Source organism: Canis lupus, chromosome 1 (assembly GCF_003254725.2).
Source record: "Canis lupus dingo isolate Sandy chromosome 1, ASM325472v2, whole genome shotgun sequence".
NCBI lineage: Eukaryota > Metazoa > Chordata > Mammalia > Carnivora > Canidae > Canis > Canis lupus.
In genome coordinates, this window is record NC_064243.1 from 102354763 (window position 1) to 102371867 (window position 17105).

Consider the following 17105-nt stretch of genomic DNA (forward strand, 5'->3'; position numbering starts at 1 on the left):
CGCTTCATGCCTGGCTTCTTTCACTGTGCATCCTGTCTTTAAGGTTCATCTGTGTTGTAAGATTTATGAGTACTTCATCCCTTTTTATGGCTGAGTAACATTCTGTTGTATGGATAGACTGCGTTTTGTTTACCTGTGCATCTGTTGGTGGACATTTGGGCTGGGTCCACTCTTCGGCTGTTGTAAACTGCACTGCTATAATTTTTCTTGGTGGACATAGGATTTATACTCTTGGGCAGGTTCTCAAGAGCAGAATTGTTAAGCTGTGTGAGAAGCTCATGATATACTTTTTTTTTAAAGATTTATTTATTTATTTATTTATTTATTTATTTATTTATTTATGATAGGCAGAGAGAGAGAGAGAGGCAGAGACACAGGAGGAGGGAGAAGCAGGCTCCATGCCGGGAGCCCGACGTGAGACTCCATCCCGGGACTCCAGGATCGCGCCCTGGGCCAAAGGCAGGCGCTATACCGCTGAGCCACCCAGGGATCCGCCGCCCCCCGCCCCCCGCCCAGCCTTTTTTTTAATGTGCTTTTGGCTCCTCTGGTGGTTGCATAGTCACTCTTTTTTTTTTTTTTTTAAGGTTTTTATTTATTTATTCATGAGAGACACACACACACACACAGAAGCAGAGACACAAGCGGAGGGAGAAGCAGAGACTTCATGCAGGGAGTCTGAACCGGGATTCGGTCCCGGGACTCCAGGACCCCACCCTAGGCCAAAGGCAGGTGCCAAACTGCTGAGCCACCCAGGGATCCCCTACATAGTCACTCTTTAAAAAATAAAAAAATAAAAAAAGGGAACCCTGGGTGGTGCAGCGGTTTAGCGCCTGCCTTTGGCCCAGGGCGATCCTGGAGACCCTGAATCGAATCCCACGTTGGGCTCCCGGTGCATGGAGCCTGCTTCTCCCTCTGCCTATGTCTCTGCCTCTCTCTCTCTCTCTCTCTGTGTGACTATCATAAATAAATAACTAAATAACTAAATAACTAAATAAATAAATTTATTTATTTGAGAGAAAGAGAGTGAGCATTAGCAGGAGGGAAGGGCAAAGGGAGACAGAAGCAGACTCCCCACTGAGCAGGGAGCCCCACATGGGGCTTGAACCTCGGACCCTGGGATCATGACCTGAGCGGAAAGCAGACACTTCACTGGCTGAGCCACCCAGGCACCCCCAAAGCCTGTGCTCCTAACCCTTGTCAGGTTTTTTTTTTTTTAAGATTTTATTTATTTATACGTGAGAGACACACAGAGAGAGGCAGAGACACAGGCAAAGGGAGAAGCAGGCTCAGTGCAGGGAATCTGATGTGGGAATCGATCCTGGAACTCGATCTTGGAACTCGATCTTGGAACTCCAGGATCATCCCCTGGGCCAAAGGCAGGCGCCAAATCGCTGAGCCACCCAGGGATCCCCCTTGTCAGGTTTAATCCGATCGATCGGTAGTGAAATGAAAGAGAGGTCAGGCAAAAGTTGGCCAAAACAGGCTTTTAATGGGATGCGCTCTAGGACGAGGTTCCAGGCCCGCAGGGGAGGGAGAGCGGGGAGTTGCGGGCCTGGGAAGTCCCGCGCAAGGGAGGGCAAGCGGGCTTTTTAAGAGGGGAGGGGTCAGCGGTTGGGTGTCCATAGGGGATGATAGGTATTAGGGCATATTAGTGGTGAAATCCGTATGGAGTAGTAACTGCCCATGCCCTTATATGGGGTCTGGGTGAGGTAGGTTCAGGTTTCCTTCATAGGTCCAGTGTCCCCCGATGACGTGTCCTGGGGCGGTCTGCTGGTGATGGGAAGTTCCGAGGTGGGGCAACAAGGTGGAGGGTCCGCCACCATTTTGTTGGTGCCTCCCGAGCCCCCTTGATCCCGACGGCTCAACAACCCTTATACAAAGATTCATTCTTGCCCTGTTATTCATTCATTCATTCATTCAGCCTGAACCTTTACTGAGCCCTTGGCTATGTGCAAAGTACTATGCTAGAACTGGGGAAAAGATCAGAGGACAAAGAGACAAGGTTACATTTTGGCAGAAGACACAGATAGACACGTATACTCAGGACACTGATTCCGCAAGTATTTATCGAGCCTCACTATGTGCCAGGCATTGTCATAGGTGCCGATCAACTGCTGATTGGTGAAACAGACACAAATCCCTGCCTGCATGGGGCTTCCGTTCTAGTGGCAGGAGATATATAGGACACCATAGGAAACAGATAAACTATATAAAACATCTTAGGGGGGGAATGCACGCTGTGGAGCAAGATGCAGGATGAGATGGGTGGAGGTTTAAAAGCTGCAGACACTGGAAGCCCCATGGATAACTGGGGACGTGTCCCAGGGGAGGGCACAACTGATGCAAAGGTTCCAGGCAGGAATGTGACTGGTGTGTTCAAGAAGCACAGAGGCCACTGGGATTGGGAGAGAGAGAGGAGGGAGCGAGGGGGAGGGGATGGGAAGAATATGGGAGTCCCGATCTGGATCCAGGAGGCACTCACAGGGACTCTGATTTCTACCCATGTGAGATGGGAAGAGGGCCTCAGATGGAATCATGAGGAGGCTGGCACAGTGGCACCTCCCTTTTTCCTTTTAACGGTAAAATTTTTTTTTCTTTAAGATTTTATTTATTTGAGAGAGAGTGTGTGAGCATGAGCATGAGGAGGGGCAGAGGGATAAGGAGAAGCAGACTCCTCACTAAGCAGGGATCCCGATACAGGACTTCATTCCAGGACCCCGAGATCATGACCTGAGCCAAAGGCAGATGCTTTGTCGACTAAGCCACCCAGGCACCCCTCCCCACCACCACAAAAATTTTAAGTAAACTCTACACCCCCAACATGAGGCTGAACTCAGGACCCTGAGATCAAGAGTCACACACTCCAGCCACTCAGCCAGCCAGGCACCCCAACAGTTGAAAATTTTAAAACACATAGCAAATGGAAAGAATTAGAGACTAAATGCATATCCTCAGCCCTTAGAGTCTACAGTGAGCATTTTTTGCTCTATTTGTCCATAATGACTTTGTCTATCCATCCTTACATTTATCCATCCACCATTCATCTTTTAAAAATTTAATGAACTTTCCTTTTTTGAGCAGTTTTACATTCACAGAAAAATTGAATGGAAGTTGCAGACAGTTCCCGTACACCTAACTTTAAAATAATTTCATTTCAAAGCAATTTGCAAATATTAGGTCACATCACCCCTAAACACTGCAGCATGCATATCGTAACAAGATATCAAATATTTTTCTAAGTTATCAAGTATCTGTTTAAGCTTCTTGTCTTTGGTAAAATTTAAAAACAGTGAAACGCATATATTCCACATGCTACCATTTGATACATCTTTAGAAATACTACTTCTGAATAGCACAGATCCCTCTCTTGATTTTTTTTAAAGATTTATTTATTTATTTATGAGAAACACACAGACAGAGGCAGAGACATAGGCAGAGTGAGAAGCAGGCTTTGTGCAGGGAGCCTGATGTGGGACTCTGGGATCACACCCTGAGCCAAAGGCAGATGCTCAACCACTGAGCCACCAGGTGCCTCTCCCTCTCCTAATTTAACAGATTCCCTCCGGCTTCTATATGGAAAATTAACTGATAGGAAGTGGGACAGAAGTCCTCTTGAGCCCACCTGGTTTGCTTTTTATTTAATTTTTTTTTAAGATTCATTTATTCATTCATGAGAGACACATACACACACACAGAGGCAGAGACACAGGCAGAGGGAGAAGCAGGCTCCATGCAGGGAGCCCAATGCAGACCCAATCCTGGGACTCCAGGACCACACCCTGGGCCAAAGGCAGGCTCTAAACTGCTGAGCCACCCAGGGATCCCCATGCTTTTTAATTTTTTATTTATTTTTATTTTTTATTTTTTCCCCATGCTTTTTAAATAGTCTTTTCTTTTTAGAATAGTTTTAGGTTTGCAGAGAAATTGAAGTAGTACAGAGGCTTCTCCTGCATCCGAGTCAGATTCCCCTCGTGTTATCCTACGACCGGAGTCCACCTGTCAAAACCAAGGAAACAAAGTCTGATTCTAGAACACTATCAACCAAACACTCCCCCTCACTCAGATTTAGCTCTTTTCCCCTTGATGCTCCTTTTCTGTTCCAGGATCCCACCCTGGATAGCACATGGCCTGTGTCATGCCTCCTCAGCCTCCTCTGGTCTAAGATCATCTCTCAAATTTGCCTTGGTTTTTGATGACCTTGACAGTTTTGAGGAGCTCTGGGGAGAAACCCAAAGCCAGTGTAGCACCTTTTTCAGCACATCCCCTTGGGGCCAGGGAGGCCCCCCCACCCTGCACATATCCATGTGACTTACCACCCATGATGCTTCCCTTCATAATCTGGCAGATGATGCCATGGCGCTCGCCAGGTGTCTCCACTGGAGAGTGACCCCTCACCCTCCGCTCTGTGCACAAGTCACTGATGCATCCCACGTGGAAAGTAGGGGGAAGCATCCAGATACAATTTTGAAGATTCTTCTGTCCCTTCTCTTTCCCCTGTTTATGCATTTATTCAGTAGTTTATTTGTATCTATATGGATTCACAGATGTTTATTTTATTTTATTTTTATTTTTTTTAATTTTTTATTTTTTTATGATAGGCACACAGTGAGAGAGAGAGAGAGAGGCAGAGACACAGGCAGAGGGAGAAGCAGGCTCCATGCACCAGGAGCCCGACGTGGGATTCGATCCCGGGTCTCCAGGATCGCGCCCTGGGCCAAAGGCAGGCGCCAAACCGCTGCGCCACCCAGGGATCCCCAGATGTTTATTTTATACTTTGGGTGATAGTCCCATATGATTTTTTTGTTTTTGTTTTTAAAGATTTCATTTATTTATTCATGAGAGACACAGGCAGAGGGAGGACTCGATCCCAGGACCCTGGGATCACTCCCTGAGCCAAAAGAAGACACTCAACCACTGAGCCTCCCAGGTGCCCCCATACCATGTTATTTATTTATTTATTTATTTATTTTATTTTATTTTATTTTATTTTATTTTATTTTATATAAATGTATATTATAGCCCCATACAATGTTATTTATTTCATTGAAGCCCACATTTTAATGTGAGAGAGTAAGAGAATAAAGCAGTGCTAGCAGAGAAGCAGGGGCTTCAAGCTGGTGCTATGACTTCAGTTAGGTGGTCCTAGAGGGCTTCTGAAAAGGAGTGATTTGAGACTTGATCCAGATGATCTAGAGAACTGAGCCTGTGATCAGGAGCTGGGACACCCTCCCTTTCCAGAGGGGCTCTGAGGCTCCAAGGGGACAGTCACCCACCCACAGACATCCAGCAGCTTGAAGCTACACCTCCCTCTGGGCACTAGGCCCATGGTGGGCGGTTTCCACTGCCTGCTCCTGGCCTCCCGGGGCGCGGTTTGGAATCCAGCCTCAGAGGCCAAACCCCTGTGCCTCCTGGGCCCTTTATCTCAACCACGCCCAGCACTGTGCCTGGCACAGACTCATGCTGCATAAATATTTACTGCCTCTCACCCAGCTGCTTGAGCCCCAGCCGCCTTCTTTTCCCACTGCCAGCTGGGGCTTTGCCCCAGTTCTGCCCTCCTCCCAAATCAACGTTTTTGTCTCAAGGAGGGAGGGGGCATTCTGGCACCAGATGTGGAGCCAGGGAGAGGGAAGTGACCCACCCAAGTTCACTGGGAGAGGAGGGCCAGAGAAAAGAGAAGGATAGTCCTTCCAGACTGGCCACCTCCAGGGTTGGACTATCAGGATAATTGTAGCTACTGGGCAGCTGGATGGCTCAGTCGTTTAAGCATCTGCCTTCAGCTCAGGTCATGATCCCGGAGTCCTGAGATCGAGCCCCATGTCGAGCTCCCTGCTCAGTGGGGAGCTAGCTTCTTCTCCCTCTGCCCCACCACCCCATTCATGCTCTGTCTCTCTTTCTCCAACTCAAATAAATAAATAAAATCTTAAAAAAAAAAATCAAAGCTACTGTTCACCATCACACTCATTCTCCAGTGCCCACAGGCCACACTCAAGAGCTGCTTTTGTTCCCACGACAGCTCGACAGCTCTGCAGGTTCCCAGCAGCCCCTTGGCTTCCTCATCTCAGCCTCAGATGCGCAATTCCTCTGCCTGGAATGACTCTCCCATCTGTCCTTTCAAGCCTCCTCTACGAGGCTCTTCCTCCCTCAGCCCATCTCTATCAATCTCTTGTTGTGGGCAGATCCCAAGATTCCTGCTCCCCTGGTGTACACACATCTCCCAGTGCCGATCCAGGGGCTACTGTGAAAGGCCTTTGCACACGCACTAGGATCTGAAGTCAGATAACGCGGATGGAGCTAGAGGGCATCATGCTTAGTGAAGTAAGTCAGACAGAGAAGGAGAAATACCATATGATTTCACTCATATGCAGAACGTAAAAAACAAAACAAAAGCAGACTCATAAATACAGAGAACAAACTGGTGGTTGCCAAGGGGGAGGGAGTAGAGGATGGGGAAATAGATAAAAGGGATTAATTAGGAGGCACAAACTTCTAGTTATTAGATAAAAAGTCTCAGAGATAACGGGTGCCTGGGTGGCTCACTCCATTAAGTGGCTGACTCTTGACTTCGGCTCAGGTCATAATCTTATGATCCCAGATTTCACACAGTGGGCTCCGCACTCAGCACAGAGTCTGCTTAAGATTCTCCCTCCCTCTCCTCTGCTCTTCCCCCCACTTACGTGCACATGCACTCTTTTTCTTGCTTTCTCTCTCTCAAATAAACCTTTAAAAAAGAAAGTCATAGGGGATCCCCGGGTGGCACAGCGGTTTGGCTCCTGCCTTTGGCCCGGGGCGTGATCCTGGAGACCCTGGATCAAATCCCACGTCGGGCTCCCGGTGCATGGAGCCTGCTTCTCCCTCTGCCTGTGTCTCTGCCTCTCTCTCTCTCTCTCTGTGTGACTATCATAAATAAATAAAAATTTTTAAAAAATAAATAAAAAAATAAAAAAGAAAGTCATAGAGATGAAAAGTACAGCACAGAAAATAATATTCAATAATATCATAATAGTGTTGTATGGTGTCAAGTGGTGATTACACTTCTCATGAGAAATGTCAAATTGCTATGTTGTGCACCTGAAATGAATATAATATTTTATGTCAGTTATGCTTCAATATAATTTTTAAAAAATATCTAACTCAGGGCAGCCCGGTGGCTCAGTGGTTTAGCGCCGCCTTCAGCCCAGGGCCAGATCCTGGAGACCCAGGATCGAGTCCCAAGTCAGGCTCCCTGCATGGAGCCTGCTTCTCTCTCTGCCTGTGCCTGTTCCTCTCTCCCTCTCTCTCTGTGGATCTATCATGATTAAATAAATAAAATCTTAAAAGAAATATATCCAACTCAGTTAATTTAAGCTAGGAAAGTGATCTTTGGTGGACCTGGCCTAATCAGGTGACTCCCTAAAAGGGACGGGGCTCCTTCTGGAGAAAGATTCAGAGCTTCAGGGGGATTCAACAAGAGGGAGATTCTCTGTTTCAGGCTTGGAAGGAGGAGAGCACCCCACACCCAGGGGATGCAGGCGGCCTCTGAAAACAGTGGATTCTGCCCAACAAGCAGCAAGGGAATGGGGAGTTCTCAGTCTTCCTGAAGCAGAGAGCCGTGTCATTCATGCCTAGGTTTCTGACTCACAGAAAGTGTGGGCTAATAAGGGGGTGCTCTTTTAAGCTGCTAGATTCCTAGTGGTTTGTTACACAGCATGGAAAACACATGCAACCTGTTTTGTGGCGGTCACAGAGCTCTCAGTCAAAAGTAAGTTGGTTTCTTTGTTTCCAATAGGTCCATGTTCATCCCCCTGTGCTAGTGAGGGGGGACTGCTGTAACAAAGTATCGCAAGCCCTATGGCTTCCAACAATAGGATTGTATAATACAGCATTGTGGAGGTGGAAGTGGAAGGTCCTGTGCTGGCAGGGCCATGCTCCCTCTGAAGCCCCCAGGGGAAGCCTATCTCTACTCTGCCTAGCTCCTGGTGGTTTGCCCGCCACCCTGGGCTTATAGGTGCCTCACTGCTCCACCTTCATCTTCACGCACTGGTGGCCCCACATGGCCATCTTTCCACTTTTTCCTGTGGGAGGATCGTAAAGGAACCCACCTTACTCCACAGTACCATCTCCTCTTACCTAATTTCATCTGCAGTGATACTATTTCCAAACAAGGTCACATTCTGAGGTACTGGGGGTTCCAGTTTTTGATGTGGGGGGGGCACAATGTAACCCATACCACCATCCCCATCCACCTGTGCCATGTGCAGGGGTGCAAATCTTGGCTGGGTTTCACTGGGTTCCTAGAGCATTTAGTATTGCCTTGGCACAGAGTAAATGCTTAAAAAGATTTCATTTTTGCTAAATCATCTGATGAATTATTTCTCAGAGCCTCTTTCGACATCTTTCAGGTGAGGATCAAACCACTGCCCTCTGTTTTCTTCTCATTTGCTGGTTTGTTGGGTTTACAAATTGGCAGCTGACCACCCCTCCCTAGAATGGAAAGGTGCCTGTGTGGCTCATGCTGCGTCCCCAGCACCCAGCACAGTGCCTGACACACAGTAGACTCACAGCAAATAACTGTTCCACAAATAAATGAGTTTATAATCTGTCCCACCCCCACTTTACACAGGGGGAAACAGAGTCTTAGAAAGGTGAGATGAGTTGTTCAGGGTCACTGTCACTGCCCCTGCCTTCTGATCACCTGCCGATGCTTCCCCTTGGCTGAACCTGAACAGAAGCCAGACGCAGCCTAGGTGATGCAGTTGGAAGGGGTCACCCGGACAGAGAGGAGGCAGATGGACAAGGGGAAGGGACCCAGCACATCCAGACTGCCCTTCTCTGGGAAAATCTCTCAGGGATGGATACACCCTAAAGAATCCTCAGACCTGGGGGTCCTGCCAGAACGCTGCTCTAGTCTACACACCCGCCTGCAAGGCCTGAGGGGCTCTATTTCCCCACATGCTCAACCACTTCCTATTTCTGCCCATCCAATGCAATCCCCCCTCTGTCATGTGCCGTTGAGACAATGGCTGGTGGGAGCAGCCTGCCCTGGATGCTGGGATGCAGTGGCCATGGTGGAAATGAAAACAAAGAGATAACTAAATGTTTGGTCCACTTTTCACTTATGTCATACACCAGCGATCATAACCAGTGTCAGTGATACACAACCCTCCCTGAAAAATAAAACAAGAGGAAACCAGAGAGGTAGACAAACTATAAAAGACTCTTAACTCTGGGAAACAAACTGAGGGTTGTTGAAGGGGAGGTGGAAGGGGGATGGGGTGACTGGGTGATGAGTATGAGGGTGATGGGCACTGCACTCTGGGGATTATATGCAGCTGATGAATCACTGAACTCTACATCTGAAACTAATAATATATGATAATGTTGGGCAGCCCGGGTGGCGCAGCGGTTTAGCGCCGCCTGCAGCCTGGGGTGTGATCCTGGGGATCTGGGATCGAGTCCCACATCAGGCTTCTTGCATGGAGCCTGCTTCTCCCTCCGCCTGTATCTCTGCCTCTCTCTTCGCTCTCTCTGAATGAATGAATAAATAAATCTTTAAAAAATATATATGATAATGTTAATTGAATTTAAATTTTAAAAATACAGTAAAGGCAGCCCAGGTGGTTCAGCGGTTTAGCGCGGTCTTGGGCCCGGGGCGTGATCCTGGCAACCTGGGATCGAGTCCCACGTCCGGCTCCCTGCATGGAGCCTGCTTCTCCCTCTGCCTGTTTCTCTGCCTCTTCTCTCTGTCTCTCATGAATGAATAAATAAAATCTTAAAAAATAAAATAAGTAGATAATACATTAAAAAGAAACCCCTCCCTGCGAACTTATTAATCTAAGTTCCAAACATTCACTGCAGATGTTACCATGGGGTTTTAAATCTATAATATACATATACATATACATATTATAGATTTAAATATATACATATGTGTAGATACATATAGAACAAGTATGGAAATGTACACAATGTGTATATATTTATATATACAATTAGCACACTTTGTTACTCTCCCCCATCTTTTGGAAAGCTACATTGCTACTGGAGGCTAATGCAAGAACTCCAGTGTGCAGAGGGCCTCCACTCGCAGAGACTCCTCTATGCAGGTTTCTTTTGATACTAAGTTCCTGAGGATGGGGGTTGTACAAGCTCACTTCAGATGCAACCTCTGCCTTCTGCATCTGAGATCTGCATAGCTCCATGTTCCCAGGATGTTTAAAATGGTAGTTTTGGGATAGTCTGGGTGGCTCACTGGTTGAGCGTCTGCCTTCAGCTCAGGTCATGATCCTGGGGTCCTGGGTTCGAGTTCCTCATTGGGCTCCCCATAGGGAGCCTGCTTCTCCCTCTGCCAGTGTCTCTGCCTCTTTCTGTGTCTCTCATGAATAAATAAATAAAATCTTTAAAAAAAGAAACTTAAGGATCCCTGGGTGGCGCAGCGGTTTGGCGCCTGCCTTTCGCCCAGGGCGCGATCCCAGAGATCCAGGATCGAATCCCACATCGGGCTCCCGGTGCATGGAGCCTGCTTCTCCCTCTGCCTGTGTCTCTGCCTCTCTCTCTCTCTCTCTCTCTCTCTGTGACTATCATAAATAAATTTTAAAAATTTTTAAAAAAATAAAAAATAATAAAAAATAATAAAAAAAGAAACTTAAAAAAATTAAATGGTAGTTTCGAAGTGCATGTAGATGCCATGGTGATTCTAAAAACAAAGAAATAGGAACTGAATAACTAGGGTTCTGACCTTCTCTGTCACTCCTGGAGTTGGTATTTGTGGATCCAGTTCAAAATGGGGAAGCAGAATACCAGCTGTGCCGTGTACCAGTTTTACTGAAGTGCAGGATTGAGCTCACACCTGAAACATGTGCTGAATTGGAACCAATATCTCTAACACTGGAATGCATTTTTTTCAATTCCTGTTTACAAACTAAAAAAAAAAAAAATCAAGAAAGAAATGATAAATGATGACTCTTAAAATTAGTTCTGGGGGTGCATAGGTTGCTCATTTAGTGAGGCGTCTGCCTTCAGCTCAGGTCATGATCCCAAGGTCCTGGGATCCAGCCCTTCATCGGTCTCCCTGCTCAGCAGGAAGCCTGCTTCTCCCTTTCCCACTTCCTGCTGCTTCCCCTGCTTGTGCTTTCTCTCTCTCTCTCTCAAAAAAAAAAAAAAAAAAAAAAAAATCTTTTAAAAAAGGCAGACACTTCACTGACTGAACCAGGCACCCTAAGTAAATCTTTTTAAAAAATAGTTGTAGGGATCCCTGGGTGGCGCAGTGGTTTGGCGCCTGCCTTTGGCCCAGGGCGTGATCCTGGAGACCCGGGATCGAATCCCACGTTGGGCTCCCGGTGCATGGAGCCTGCTTTTCCCTCTGTCTATGTCTCTGCCTCTCTCTCTCTCTCTCTCTCTGTGACTATCATAAATTAAAAAAAAAAAAATAGTTGTGTGGGGACGCCTGGGTGGTTCAATGGTTGAGCATCTGCCTTCAGTTCAGGGCCTGATCCCAGGGCCTTGGGATTGAGTCCAACATCGGGTTCCCCACAGGGAGCCTGCTTCTGCCTCTGCCTGCGTCTCTGCCTCCCTCTTTCTATGTCTCTCACAAACAAAAAAATAAAATCTTTGAAAAACAATAGTTGTGCTATACGAGAGATATCCAACAATTATGCCCCTTAGTGTTCAGGCAAATAAATTAAGATTTCACATGCACACAAAAACACACAGCAGGATGTTTACAGCAGCTGGATTCCATATTGACACTCAGAAGCAACTGAAATGTGCTTCAGGAGGTGGGTGGGCCCATATGGTCCATCCAGGGGACGGAATATTATTTGGTACTGAAAAGAAACGAGCTGTCAGGTCATAAAAAGGCAGATCACTAAGTGAAAGCAGCCAGTCTGAAAAAGTGACATGCTGCACGATTCCAACTGTAGGACCTTCTGGAAAAGACAAAGCTATGGAGATAGTAAAACAGTAAATGGCTGCCAAGGGTTACGGGAGGACAGATGAATAGGGGGAGCAAGGAGGGCTTTTAGGACAGTGGAGCTATTCTGTACAATACTCTAAGGGTGGACACACATCATTATACATGTGGCCAAGCCCAGACCATGGCCAGCACCAAAAGAGAACCCTAGCATGAATATGCTAGCATGGCAGCAGGGACCGACGTCCCAGAACTTGTCCAACACAGCAGCAACACCTCCTGGCCAACCACCCTCCTCACAAGGACCTGGGAGGCCCCGTCCACCATGGCTGTCAAGGTCCCGGGGTCCCCAGACGATGCAGTATGGCATCGTCAGAAGGCTGCCGGGTCAGCAGTCTCGCTTGACAGTGGCTCCTGGAGCGAGTTACAGCCCAAGACTGAGCTGCGACACCCAGCTTGGTGGGGCCAGGCCCATCCTCTAAGGCAAATTTAGGAAAATGGAAGAAGATCCTGTCATAGGCATAGACAGTTGCACATAAATAACAGGAAAAGCCCAAATCCTATGGATGATTCTATATTATTGAAGAGTTACTGGAAAGTTAGAGTTAAACCTCTAAAAGGATTCTGTTTGAGACTAGAATGGCCATCAGACTGTCACACAGGCTGTGTATTCCCTACAAGTTTGGATCCTAACTCAGCCCAGGAGCGGGTGGGGTGGGGGTGGGGGATTGAGTAGGATGTTGGGCAATAATGGAGAGTAATTTACATTGGCCTGAGCTGCCTCAGTGCCACTTAAAATGATCGTTTTGGAGTTGGTTTGTTTTGTTTTCAAAACAAATTTCCTTTCAGTGTAAAGAGAGCAGGTGTGAACGTGAGCCATCCGAAGATGGGCCTGCAGAGGTAAGCTTGCATCCACAGTGTTGTGTTGTGACTCCACGAACCCTCCGTTAATCCTTTGGACCTCTGAAGATCTCCCTCAAACTTTGCGTCTGAAAGTTTGAAGTAATCACTTGAAAACAAAATAAAGATTTTTTTTATATAAAGTTCTAAAAAAAATGATTAGGAGGAGTCAACGTGACAAACGTACTCTCGGGTATGGGGTGTTGCTAATGGGGGTGTGTGTGTGAGCAGGGGCAGAGAGTCAGTGGGAAATGTCTCTATCTTCCTCCGCATTTTGCCATGAACCTAAAATTGCTTGAAAAACTAAAATTTGTTAGCTTAAAAACAATGAAAGAAAACTCCCCACAAGCCAAGAAGAGAATGCTGATGGTTATTCTGTGATTGTGGCTGAAAATCATTCTGTTACACACAGGAGGAGGGGGTGTTAAATTGGCCCAGGCATTCAACCTGTCATGTTCTCTGTGGCCTCGCTAGAATGCCTGTTCCACCAGTGCAGGGATTCTTTTAATTTTTATTATTTTTAAGATTTTATTTATTTATTCATGAGCGACACACATAGAGAGGCAGACATAGGCAGAGGGAGAAGCAGGCTTCCTGTGGGGAGCCTGATGTGGGACTCGATACCAGGACCCTGGGCTCACTGCCTGAGCCACCCAGGTTTTATTTTATTTTTTTTAAAGTTTTATTTATTTATGATAGTCACACACAGAGAGAGAGAGGCAGAGACACAGGCAGAGAGAGAAGCAGGCTCCATGCACCGGGAGCCCGACGTGGGATTCGATCCCGGGTCTCCAGGATCGCGCCCTGGGCCAAAGGCAGGCGCCAAACCGCTGCGCCACCCAGGGATCCCGCCACCCAGGTTTTAAAGGTTTTTTTATACCTTTATTGAGATATGATTCTCATAGCACAGCATTCATCTATTTAAAGTGAGGCACTCAATGACTTCTGGTGTACTCACAGAGCCGTGTGAGTGTCACCATGATCATTTTTAGAACACTCCTGTCACCCCACAAAGAACCCCCCTGACGTGTCACCTCACAGCGCTCTATCCCATCCAGGCCATAGGCAATCACCCATCGGATTCCAGCCTCTGTAGATCGGCCTCTGAAGGCAGGGACTCTGGCTCCCGTGACTTTCTCTGTATCCCCAGAATGGACAATCCTGCTCCATACATACTAGGAGGTAGGCTCTCCATAGTTTTGCAACTAATCTGTCTTAACTTGAATCCTACATAGGACAGGCCTCTGCTTGGAGGCCTCTTTCTCCCCCACCCTTCATCCCATCAAGACTTTAGAGTCAGCTCTGGGCCTCATTTTGTCACCTCCATTCGAACAGATAACACCTTGCTCTCTGATGGCTCGCATCCTTATCTGTGGCACCTAGACTCTTCCCTAGCAGGGACAGAACCCATCCACTGACCTTTGCTCCAGCTCAGGCCCCAGGAAATGTGTGTTGAATTTGAATGGAAACAAGAGAAGTCAGCGTCTGTCCCTAGCTCCTGGCCTGCACACGTCTACCACACCACCAGAGAGAGGCCAGAGGAGGGGGTGTGTGAAACGCGGAGTCCAACTGTGCCGTTGACCCCTACCAGGACATAGAGCGAGAGATTTAATCTCTGCGAGTCTCCCTTCCCTCAACTATAAAACGGAGCTAATAATAGGACCTACCTTTCCCGGCTGCTGTGAGGATTAGCACAGCGGCTGGTAATACACAGAGTTCAGTAAATGCTAGCTATAATTATCGTTAATCACGCGGGATTTACGAAGCCATTACAAATGCACTCCGGCCACCCGTCAGTCTCTCGTCTCACACACATTTCCTGAGGAGAGGGAGAGAGAGTCCAGGGTGCTCCAGGGAACTGTGAGTCCCCCTGTGTGACTGGAGTGTCGGGTGAGACAGGGCGGGGTGGCAGATAAGATGCAGCAGGTGCCAGCTCCAGAAGCGCTTAGAGGCCAGGCTAGGGAGCTTGGATGCTATCCTAAGGGTAGTAGGGAGCCACGGGAAGCTACTGAGGAGAGGGACACATGTTGTCTCTGACTGTTAGATGCTTTTGGGGTGGTGAGTGAGACACTGTAGGGAGAGACACCAGAGGCCGGGAGAATGGTGGGGTTATGGTCCACATGCATGAGGGATCTTGGCTAGGATCCCTTGGCGTAGCACAGGGAACACTGATAATGCACCGATTTTCAACCCATGGCCTTCTTGAGAGATCTATCAGGGTCTGTCACCCTGTATGCTATCTGCCAAACTGTGCATCAATTTTCCCAAAAGTAAAAAAGAAACAAGGTAAAAATCATTTTGAGGCTTTATTTGGTTCAATACAGTATATCTTCCTTATTCTAGTCACTCAGGATACTTGATTATCCTTCTTCCTGGTGGCTACAATCTATAAAGTCAGTGAATACTTGATGAATATGGAACCGCTGCCCCTGGGGGAAGTACAGGGTTGGATTCCTGTGAGCCTTTGTCACAGTATTTTCCTTAACCTTCCTCAATGTGTAACCTTATTTGACATGTGTTCTGTTTTTTGGAGTCTTTTAAGGATTTTATTTATTTATTCATTAGAGACACAGAAAAAGAGGCAGAGACACAGGCAGAGGGAGAAGCAGGCTCCTTGCCGGGAGCCCAATGTGGAACTCAATCCCAGGACCCTGGGATCATGACCTGAGCCGAAGGCAGATGCTCAACCACTGAACCACCCAGGTGCCCCAATTTGTGTTCTGTTTAAAGACACCTTACCTAATATATATTGAAAGCATGGCACTAACCAGGCTGCAGAAAGGACACTTGTTTCCAGGGTGAGAGGTGAAACAAGAAGGCAGAGGGTCCCCTTGTGCAACCACAGACAGCTCAAATTTTTTGACGCCCAGCACATGCCCACCAGAGTGCTGTGACATTCATTTGAGGACTACAGGAACTTTTGAATGGGTAGTCCAGTTTGCAAATCCAAAATACACGAATACTGCAAGTGACCGTATATCCAAAACATTATCATGTCATCTTATAATTAATATAAAAGTCATCAGCCAAATGCATGGTGGTTCAGTGGTTGAGCATCTGCCTTTGGCTCGGGTTGTGATCCCTGTGGTCCTGGGATAGAGTCCCGTATTGGGATCCCTGTAGGGAGCCTGCTTCTCCCTCTGCCTATGTCTCTGCCTCTCTCTGTGTGTCTCTCATGAATAAATAAAAGCTTTTTTTAAAAAAAAAAAGTCATCAGTGAGATAGCTTACATTCTCTTTTTCGTGGTAAGTCTTTGAAATTCATGGTCGTGTTTTACACTCACAGGAGTTCTTGATTTGAACCAACCACGTTTCAAGTGCTGAAGAGCCACACGTGGCTAGTGTCTTCTGAATTAGTGCAAGTCTCGATGGCTTTCTTCAGATTCTCAGAGGGGCCTACGAACTCAAAAAAAATGAGAATAAACAGTCAATGCCAGATAGAACCACCTTTGGAGAGCACATGGCAGTAGCAAAGTGTGCCCTTTAGCACAAGACAACATGTGTGAGAAGATTCTTTTTTTTTAATTTTTAGTTTTAACCACGTGCAAGGTGATCCCCTATAGCAGCTATGTGTTTATACATATTGTAGCAAGTGCATTTTTAAAAAATGAATAATAAATACCTCCTTCGTGATAGTGGTTACATCAGGAAGGGACTAGAAAGATTTAGAGAGGAGTAAGTATACCACTGGTTCCAATTATAGTAGAAAAGTTCTCTTTCTTCAACTGAACAGGGGTAGGCATGTAGGTGCTCATTATATTATTTGGGATATTTCTTTTTTTTTAAGATTTTATTTATTCATGAGAGAGAGAGAGAGAGGCAGAGATACAGGCAGAAGGAAAAGCAGGTTCCATGCAGGGAGCCCGACGTGGGACTTGATCCCAGGACTCCAGGATCACATCTTGGGCCAAAGGCAGACGCTCAACCGCTAAGCCACCCAGGCATCCCTATTTGGGATATATCTGGTGTGTGTATGGCTAAAACATTCCATTCCATGAGGAGCTATAGCAAGGTTTTGTGCAGCTGTGTGCTGTGTCAGGTGTAGTGAAGGCTGACATGTGTGGCCTGTCCGAGCCTCGGAAAGCAACAGCGCCTAGGTCCCATGTAGACCATGAGGATTAAGTGTGATTCCCGTCCAGGTCTGTAAAGCCCACAGAACAGTGCCGTTGTCTACGCCACCATCAGAGCATTTGTGAATATTAATATCATTAAGCAAGCACTCTATTCTAGGTGCTGTGCTGAGTGTTCATCTATTATTTTATTTAGTAAAATATATATATTTTAAAAATATTTTATTTATTTATTCATGAGAGTCACAG

The 17105-nt window shown here is 46.9% G+C and overlaps 1 long non-coding RNA gene across 2 annotated transcripts; it reads right to left on the minus strand.

Annotated features, from left to right (window-relative positions):
• Positions 1–1476: 1476 nt before the first annotated feature.
• Positions 1477–14499, minus strand: LOC118353837 (uncharacterized). Of its 2 annotated transcripts, none has more exons than XR_004813266.2 (3): positions 14207–14455; positions 10715–10897; positions 1477–3996 (listed from the first exon to the last, which is right to left on the minus strand). It is a non-coding gene; the product is annotated as an uncharacterized LOC118353837 (long non-coding RNA). The 2 variants fall into 2 exon arrangements; XR_004813265.2 differs by lacking the exon at positions 10715–10897 and adding an exon at positions 4314–4528 and having other exon boundaries at positions 3267–3996; positions 14455–14499.
• Between the last annotated feature and the right edge of the window lie 2606 nt (positions 14500–17105).